Source organism: Canis lupus, chromosome 26, assembly GCF_011100685.1.
Source record: "Canis lupus familiaris isolate Mischka breed German Shepherd chromosome 26, alternate assembly UU_Cfam_GSD_1.0, whole genome shotgun sequence".
Classification (NCBI taxonomy): domain Eukaryota; kingdom Metazoa; phylum Chordata; class Mammalia; order Carnivora; family Canidae; genus Canis; species Canis lupus.
In genome coordinates, this window is record NC_049247.1 from 26,293,795 (window position 1) to 26,303,767 (window position 9,973).

General features: G+C 46.8%; 1 pseudogene; it reads left to right on the forward strand.

The window, feature by feature from the left end:
* The first annotated feature begins 1,435 nt into the window (after positions 1 to 1,435).
* LOC119869137 lies at positions 1,436 to 9,652 on the forward strand (annotated as a pseudogene).
* Positions 9,653 to 9,973: the final 321 nt, after the last annotated feature.

Consider the following 9,973-nt stretch of genomic DNA (forward strand, 5'->3'; position numbering starts at 1 on the left):
CTCCTGGTAGACACCAGGGAAACTCAGGGGACTTTGGGTGAGGCTGAGTTGTGGGGTAAGAAGGAGGAGGTTGGGTCTCACCCCTGCTCTGCGCTCCACAACACCTGGATACCCTGGAGATGTTGGTGTAGTGTCTGCAGAGATAAGGAATGGACAGATTTCTTGTCACTCGACAAGTCCTAGACTCCTGATTCAGTGATTGTTAACATGTTTGCTCTCACAGCAATTCTATTGGCTAACATAATCATTTCAGATAAAAAATCTTTGAGATGCTTACCTCTAAATGTAAGTTCAAGACCTTGGATATTTAGAAGACCATCTCCATGGAGAACCATCCCTCAGCATGTTTCAAAGTTTTTAGAGGGAGAAGGGTCACATACCCTCATTCTTCATCTCTCTCTCTCTCTCTCTCTCTCTCCCTCATGGAAAGTCTTGTGTCCCAAAAAGGGCCACAGAACCTGTGAGCTCAGGTGCATCATTCCCCTCAGCACCAACTCTCCTCTAATCACATGTGGGATGTTTGACAGAATCTTCTGGGTCCAGGGGGATTTGGGCAGGAGAAACCCATGGGTGTTGTCATGGGGTTTAATGACTAATGTTCTATCCTGAACATGCTGGACACAAGTTTCAGAGACTCGAGCTGTGCCCAACCCAGAGAGTGGTCTGTCCCCAAATGTCCCTTTGTCCAAGAAGCTCTGTCTGTTTGGTAATTTTGTCCCCATGTCCTCAGTGCTGGGTGGAACTCATGGGTAGATAACTCTGGAAATCAGAGAAGCCTCATGAGAGGAAAGTCCCAGCATCCTGAATAGCAGGGACCATGTGTCCATGGTTATGTGTCATGTTCTGGACTGGATCCTGAACTCTAAGAAGAATTTGTATAAGAGATACCACCTTAGCCCTGATCAGGAGTGGTCAAGGGAGTTATGGACAAATTCTCTCTGAAGATTCTCAGTGGAGCAAATAGTGAGCCCTGAAGTAATGTGAGCTGGCACACGGGGACTGGACTAGCCCTAATGCGGCCCTAATGCATGGAACACTGGGCAAAGAGTTGGGGAAGCAGAAGATGTGGGCCCTGGTTACCTTGTCACACACTGGTGCCTCTGGGTCTGGACACCATGGCACATTCTGGTTCCATTTCTGAAGAGTCAGGGTGATCAGAGTTAGGACCTGCCAACTGGCACTGCTTATGCCCTCTGCTCAGAGATCACAGCTGGGACCTCCCCACCCCCTGGCCTTACACAGCCCCTCCCTTGCCCATGCCCCTGTCATCTCAGGCAGAGGGACCTGACCCAAGGCCAGGTGGGTGTTAGAAAGCTGGAGTCTCATTTGCATGGGCCTTCCCTCCCAGAGAATATGAAGAGGGGAAGAGAGAGATGAGAGGAGGCTCTGCTCAGCTGTGGGACCACTGAAGGCAGAGTCAGTAATGACCTCCACCATGGCCTGGTCCCCTCTCCTCTTCAGCCTCCTCGCTCACTGCACAGGTGACTGAATGTGGGGATGGGGGAAGGGACCCTGGGAGGACATGTGAGTTTCTGCTGCTTCTTCTTGATTCCAAACCCCAGCATCATCCTCTCTGTGTCTCTCCCTCTTGTAGGGTCCTGGGCCCAGGCTGTGCTGACTCAGCTGCCCTCAGTGTCTGCAGCCCTGGGACAGAGGGTCACCATCTGCACTGGAAGCAGCACCAACATCGGCAGTGGTTATTATACACTATGGTACCAGCAGCTGCAGGAAAGTCCCCTAAAACTATCATCTATGGTAATAGCAATCGACCCTTGAGGGTCCCGGATCGATTCTCTGGCTCCAAGTATGGCAATTCAGCCACGCTGACCATCACTGGGCTCCAGGCTGAGGACGAGGATGATTATTACTGCCAGTCCTCTGATGACAACCTCGATGGTCACACAGTGCTCTGGGCCTGGGAGGAAGTGAGACACAAACATGCTCTCTCCCCGGAAATGAGTTTTGCTTTGCAGCACCCACTATTTGGCTAAGTCAGCTTCCCCCTTTGTTTGGTGTAAACTGCAGTCTGTGGTCAACCTGACGGAGCTTTGGCTCCAAAATGATCCTGATTCTCTTCAATTCAGCCTCTCCTCCCTGTCCATGGCTCGAACACATTCTATGGTTTTCTTGTATTGAAGAAAAATTCCTTGGTGCCGAGAGCATGATGGCCTGTGTACAGAATCTATCAATGAAGAAAGAAAGGCAAGAAAAATAAAGATTAAATTAAATGTCCTTACAGCCTGCAACCCACTGTTAGAGACCTGACATATGAACAGATTGAGTTGCTCAAGGAACTCATGGCTGCCTTAGTGCCTTAATGTTTATCTTTGTTAAAGATTGAGAATAACCTCACCTTAACGGCAGCTAGATCATGAAGGTCCTGAAAGCCTTGCTTCCAAATTCCTTAGAGTTTTACACTATCCCTGACCTCCACTTATTAAAAAGCATATCATCAGTCCCTCCTCACAATCCCAGTGCAGCTTTCTGCCCACAGCTCCTGTTCCCGCTATAATAAAATCACCTCTCCAACATTATATATCTTGAGAATTTGTTCTTGACCATTGGGATCGGCAATCCTGTATCACTGTGACAAGTCAGGACAGAACAGGAGACAGAGTCCACCTGCGTCTGACTGAGGATGGACCCTGTCCTTACAGTGTGCATTCACACCACCTACTGAACACCTAGTATGTGCCCCATGTGAGCCTAGGGATGTGGGACACTAGTGGACATGGAAGAGTCCCCACGATCAAGGAGCTGACAGTTTCTGGGGAAAGAGAGAGGACACAGAATAAACATATAATAAAAATGGGAAAGCTTGTCCCTGGATACTGAGGAGGGGTGAGCGTGGTGGGGTGGAGCTGGGACATTGAAGGTGTACCCAGGGAACCCCAGAATTTGATGTCCCACAATGACATCCCAGTCCTGCCCAGAGAGTGATGGAGCAGGGTATGAGCAGTAGGGGGGATGTGGCAGGGGTGTGGACTCTGTCCCAGTGAGACTAGGAGCTCTGAACAAGGGGATGATGATGAGGAAAGTCAGAGTCCTCATGACATAGAGGAATCCAGGACAGGGATGAGAGTTGGAAGGAGGGGAAGGAGGTGGGGTTCTTGGAACAGTGTGGGGAGGGGCCTCCACCAGCTAGGACAGTGTGAGAATCCATTTCTGATGCAGGATGATGTCTACCTCATGTTTCCAGGATATAGGATCAGCCCCTGATCCAGGGGACTGTTGATCCGGAGTCCTTGGGATGCACATCCCTGCTTACTCTTGACTGACCTCTGATGAAACGTCACCAGTGCCTGTTGCTGTGGAGTTAAGTATTTCCTGTGCTCTTCAGGTCCCTTCTTTTCATAAGAATCTAATTCTTATTAAAGAATTAATAAAGAAGTAATAAAATGTAATTTGGCAGATTAGCAGGAGAAAATCAAGTTTCATAGCCTACATAGTGGGTATCCACACAGACGTGGAGAATTCCAAAGACAGTCAGGCACCATGACACTTATGTGAGTGAAGGAGAAGGGCAAGGGTCTGATGACCAAAGAAGAGAAAGTGCATTAGGGGGAAGGTGAGAGGAGTTGTTTGGAAAAGAGAGGTTGTCCTGCTCTGTAGATACATATCTTAGGTAAAGAGGGAGCCTGGTAATAGCTCTCTTCTTGGTACAAGCTGGAAGTTTTGGGGGATTATAGAGCTTTTCCTAAATCTGCTGAGTTTCATTTGTTTAAAGTAAAAATAATATTCATGCCAATGGGATCCAAGCTCAGGCAGCCTATCTTTAGCCAGTTGCCTCCCTTCTCTGACATTTTCCAAAGATACATGTGTTAAAACTTGTGCTAGCAGATTGTTCAGTTTTTTGACTCTCTCCTGACAATAGGTCAGTTTATTTAAACCCATTTCAGGAGGGGTTGATGGAGGTACATTCTAAAAGTAAGGCTTGTGGTTTAAGAAATCAGGTATTAAACAGGAGACAGTTGTATGGGAAAAAAAGGATGGTAAATGATTGAATGAAATTGTAAGTAGTTGCTGAGTTCTGAGGTCAACCAGTGGAGAAGATTTCTTGATGTCAAGCTCATGTCATCTTCAGGTAGAGTGACAGAAGGCCGGGACAATCTGACACACTTTCCTGGTTTGTAGTTCAAATATGTCTGGTGATCTCTGTCCCAGAGAGCCACTGGCATGAAGACCACCTCTACCTGAGCCGCTGTGGTGACTTCTCTGAAGGTCTATCATTGGATTCACAGTTACCTTTCAGGACTTCAGGATATAGGCCAGTTTGAATGCACTTCCAAAGGTGGGAGAAAAAACAACATGCTAGTTTTCAGACTTGTAGCCAGAGATTTTAGGAAGCTAGAGAAAATCAGGATCAAGTTCAGGTTATAATGAACAAGAATCAACTCAATTATTTACTCAGATGTGTCATGGAAATATATGTTTTCTCAACAACCAGCCTCATTTCTACTAAATATAGTTGCAGCAAGCATGGCTCTTGTTAAAATGTGATTTGTGATTTCAACTTTTGTGAAAAACCTCTGGACGAAATACTTAACAGCTCCCCCAGTATAGAAGCTAAGTCAAAACTTGTGCCAAGCCTTGTCATCAGACTTAGCCTGCAACACGCATACACTTGGGTGCACTGTCTGTTCTTGAGGTACCCAAATATCCCAAGGTTCCTGCCCTGCTAGGACATGACCTCCTGACTAGCCTGGTAAAGCTGTTGCAAACTCTGTAAGAAGGTGGTAGGATGATCTTTCCAAGAGGTTTTACTGGATCTGTAAAGCCAACCTTAGTTCTCTAAATCTGACTGGTCATATCTGATTATGTGTGTATAGATGTATACAGATGCATATATCTCATTCAAATATGATATTCCACCCCTTGTTCGTTTCCCAGAGTTAGGAGTCTCTCATGTTTTGTCACCGTCTCTAATTTTTCCCACTCATTTTATCTCCTTTTCCGCTAAGGGATAGTGGAAGGAGAGATGGGGTGACTGGGTGATGGGCACTGAGGGGAGCACTTGACGGGATGAGCACTGGGTTGTTTAGTATATGTTGGCAATTTGAACTCCAATAAAATATATATATTTATAAATATATTATAAATAAAAAAAAATTATACATATAAAACCAGTATGGCATTCTAGTCAACATCTTGGTAGTATAACCGATGTTTCCAGTTATATCTTCTTATAAAAAAACAGAGTCTTAAAACCTTGTGCTATTGTCATAAAAGTATAAGAGTGCTCAATGACAGATTGTGAGTTTTGCAAGGATCAGGTATGGAGAAAAGTTAAATAGTTTCTTTTCTTTTTTTAAGATTTTGTTTATTTATTCGAGAGAGAGAGAGAGAGAGGAGAGAGGCAGAGACACAGGGAGAGGGAGAAGCAGGCTCCATGCAGGGACCCGACTTGGGACTCCATCCTGAGTCTCCAGGATCATGCCCCAGGCTGCAGGAAGTGTTAAACAGATGAGCCACCTGGGGCTGCCCAATTAGTTTCTTTTGTTCAGGAGTGAAGCAGAGGTCACTGTCCCACAGGGGGAAGGTGCTGAGGACCTGCTCTCAGAGCCAGTGTAAACCAGAAAGGGTTTGGGTTCCTCATCTGGGGTAAGGAGTGCAGGGCCTGGCTTCCTTTGAGTCAGCACTGGGGGGTTCACCACTGATTTGTGTTCTCTGATGTGGTTAGGATCTCTCCTGGCCTGGTAGAGACTGTCAGGGCCCCATTCTCTTTGTCCTGTTAAAATCCTCAACTACTGATTGGTTTTTTGTTGTTTGTTTGTTTGTTTTGTATTTCTTTTTTTTTGTTTGTTTTGTATTTCTTTTTAAATCTTAGGTAGATCTCCAAGATGTGTGCTGGTAAAGGAGAGACACTAGGACAGAGATCCCAGAATATAGCTGGGGACTAAAATGACTTCTCTTGTGTCAGGAAAGCTATATCTCTCACTGTGTTTTTTCTTTCTTTCTTTCTTTCTTTCTTTCTTTCTTTCTTTCTTTCTTTCTTTCTTTCTTTCTTTCTTTCTTTTTTTCTTTCTTTTTTTTGACATATTGGACACCCTGTAGCTTTATCTGCTCACACTTCGTCCCACTGATGGGTCACCTGGATACCATAGACCCTCATGAACAGAGTGCATCAGCATGGTCCCTCCAAGATGAGCAGCACAACCAAGACAGCTCTCCCCAAGGACGGCCTGTATCACCCTAGAGCCAGCGGGGGACAGGGTTTCTGTCTGCATCTTCCAACTTTGGGAGGGGCTCCTGGGCCCTGGGATCTCCACACCCAGTTTCCAATCCTTGTGCTCACCAGCGGCTCCAGACCTTCCCAGTAGGAAAGGATTCCTCTGACCTGGGAAGCCTTAGGGATGCCTGAGACAGGTTCTAGGGGTGGCTCAGGGCTCCCTTCAAGGTGAGGGAGGCTGGCTGATTACTGTGACTCCCCAGTTAATTAAAGATGAACTATATTTCATACCCTGTGGGAGAGAACAGTGATGTGACAGGATGCACCACAGGGGACACAGTGACCTTTAGAGCACTCTGGTTAGCCTGCATCAGTATGTCCTCTCAGAGGTACAAGACAGCCCAGAGGAAGCTCCTGCCTGACTCATGTAGGATCACTCAGGACCCCAGGGGGCCCTGCTCTATCACCTTCATGCCTGTGAGGACTCTTGGGGACTTGGGTGATTCTGTCTCCAGTCAATTGATCCCTCCATTCTGCTCTGCCTGCAGATCCCACCCCCCGGATCTGCCCCACAGGAAAGTCAATAAGACGCTGGTGTCTGGGAAAGGCCTGGGGCAATGTGTCCAGGTGGCTACCTTCAGGGACCCTTGCTCTAAGTATGACTTCCCATTGTGCTCTTGATGAAAAAGGCAGTAAGTGCCTGAGTCCTTTCTCTGCCATCATTTCAGTAGTTATTTCTTACTGGACTTTCACGTTTATGTCACTACTTTATAGTTATCTATGGAAATAGATACTGTTTGTGTTTTTAGCTTTCCCCATTCCTTCTTTTTTCTTTGTATGAATATCATTCATCATCTCAAAATTTGATAGATGTGAAATTACCTATTGTTTTCTAAAGTGTCAGGGATGCCTTAGTTTAATTGGAAGATCATGAGTATGATTGTTTTTCTGATATGAGTTTAGGCTCTCAAACATGAAGAGAAAGGAAAGAAGAACATGCATGGTTTATCAAACCAACAATTTACAAGTAGTTGCAAAATGAATGGCAGGCATTTTGGTATCTAACACTTGGGCAAACAGAGCTCTGAGTCTCATATTCCCCTGTTCCTGGAGACTCCTTATGCTCCTGCTAGTCCTCCTTCTCCAGGTTCCTTCCCCAGCCTTCCAGGACCCTCTGATCCTCAGCAGAGCACAATGGGAAATTGAGTTCAAAATGGTCCATGAGGCTCACTTGTTCACAGAGTGTTGGGTTCATTTCTGATAAAGAGACATCCTTGGTCAGCTCGCCCTGGACTACTGCAGACATGGCCCCTTATTAACGAAGAGGGGAGCACCATCGTTACATCTGTCACATGGACTCTGAGATTCCCAGTGTCCTCATGGCTGGAGGAGTGACTGCTAGGATCCTCCAAAGACACAAGGAGCAATGTCCCTGGGGAGGGAAGAAAATGTCCCAGAGAGGGATTAGAGTTGAGGTGATTTAGAGGCTGGGCCAGGAGTAGGAGAATGTATCCATCTCCTCATACAGCTGTCAGGATTCTCAGCGAGGAACTTTGGGATGGACGTCACCAGGGTCATAGGTACGTGATTTGGTGAAAGATGTCTTCCTGCCAGTCTGTGTCCCAGGTCACCCTGCAGACATTTGTGTGTGTGAGTTCTCAGCATGTTCCTTTCAAGATCTCCCAGGTGACTTGCAGGTTACTGTGGGGCAGGGAGAGAGAGGAAGCTGATTTGCATAAAGCACTTGCTTATTCTCATAGGTGTGGAGTCATGAAAAGGTCCTGGGACACCCTTCTCCAGCCGAAGAGCCTGTGGAGCCCACCTCCAGTGAGGGTCCCCACAATGGCCTGGACGGTGCTTCTTCTCGGGCTCCTTGCTTATGGCTCAGATCAGGGAAATGGGCTCTGCATCTGTTCGGGGCACAGAGAAACAGGGATTCATGTGACCCTTGTCTCCCATAATAGCAGCTTTCTCTCTTTTTGGTTTTAGGTGTTGATTCTCATATTTTGGTGACTCAGGAGCCATCACTGTCAGTGTCTCCATGAGGGACAGTCACACTCACTTGTGGCCTCAGCTCTGGGTCACTCACTACAAATAACTACCCCAGGTATACCAGCAGAACCCAGGCAAGGCTCCTAGCACAGTTATCTACAACAAAAACAGCTGCCCCTCTGGGGTCCATGGTCGATTCTCTGGATCCATCTCTGGAAGCAAAGCCGCCTTCACAATCACAGGAGCCCAGCCTGAGGTTGAGGCTGACTACTACTGTGTTACAGAACATGGCTCCTCACATGGGAGCAGCCTCACTTACCCACAACATTTCAGATAAGGAGGAAGTGAGACAAAAACCCCTGGGTCCTTTTATCTGGTCCTCTTCATTGAGAAGCTTCTGTGGAGCTTACAGTCAGGATCAGATCTGGTGTTGACCAGCAGGCTCTTACCATGGAGAAGGTCCACAGGGAGTTACCAGTGATGGCAGGGTCACTTGTTGCCTATCCTGGGACCTGCAGCTGTCAAGTTCCGGAATCATTTTTTTCCTTCCTGGTTCCTGCCCTGAGACCCTCATGAGAGGCTCTGAGTTGTGTGTTTCACACAGAATAAGAGGTGGCTTTGACGTCCAGTCCCCTAGATCTGTCAGCCATGAGGTTTGCACATGCACATTTACACGTGTCTGAGGACATTTGAAAGTGCTATGTACTGGAGGTTCCTTATGAGGCTCCAGGCCAGCTGTCACCTCACAGCCAAAAGAGGGCTGGACTGACATGTGGCCACAGCCTTGGCTCTCACCTTACAGGGGACTTATCCATGTGCATGAAGGGGGTTGAAACATTGCACTTACTTTCTGTCTCCTCCCTAGAATAAAACAGCAGCACCCATCCTGGTGTGCAATGGCTTTTCTCTTCACTGAATTACTCCATTCAGTTCATTTCATAGTTGAAAGTCGACTGCACTTATCGTTGTAGAAATAATTATGATTAGAAGTTTTCAAGTTTTGAGGATCCTTGGATGGCTCAGTGATTTAGCATTGCCTTCAGTCTGGGGCGTGATTCTGAGGTCCAAGATTGAGTCCTGCATTAGATTCCCTGAATGGAGCCTGCTTCTCTCTCTCAGTCTCTCTCTCTCTCTCTCTCTCTCTCTCATGAATAAATATTAAAATATTTTTTTAAAAAAGTTTTCAAGTATTATTCCATTCATGGCAGAGTTCACATTTCTTATTTCGTAAAATGCCCATAGATAAAAATTCTAAATTCTACTACAATTGATTGATTGAGAACTGACAATACATATGGTCATAAATAGGAGCCACACAATGTGTACATCCATCTCTACTTGTCTTTTCAGATAGTCATTAATGGACACATTTCTAGTTTGCACTGGAAAGTGAGACTGGATGTCTGGGTCCTTTGTGATGAAACGGGGAGCTCACTGGTCACTGCTGTGACCCCTCCTGCCATGTTCTTGCTGACAGGAGGCTTCCCATGAGCTGGGTTGCCCTGGGTGTGAGCTCTACTTCAGGGACAACCAAAGGCCTTTGCAGCATCTGAGCAGGGCTCTAATGGTTAGGTTTTAGTTCCAGATGTTCATGTGCTTCCTTCCCTGCATCCTCCTGCCTAGGCCACCCTGTGGAGAACAGGAGGAGAGAGACCCTTAGATGGTCCATTTGAGAGACCCCTCCTCATGGACTGAAGCTGTTGGACTTCCCCAGGGGTGGAGTGTGGATGTGCCTGAGGAGCCCCTGCTCAGGGATGTTGGTGGCAGTGAGGGAGACTGGGCAGGGGGGTTCCAGCAGATCTGTAGATCTCA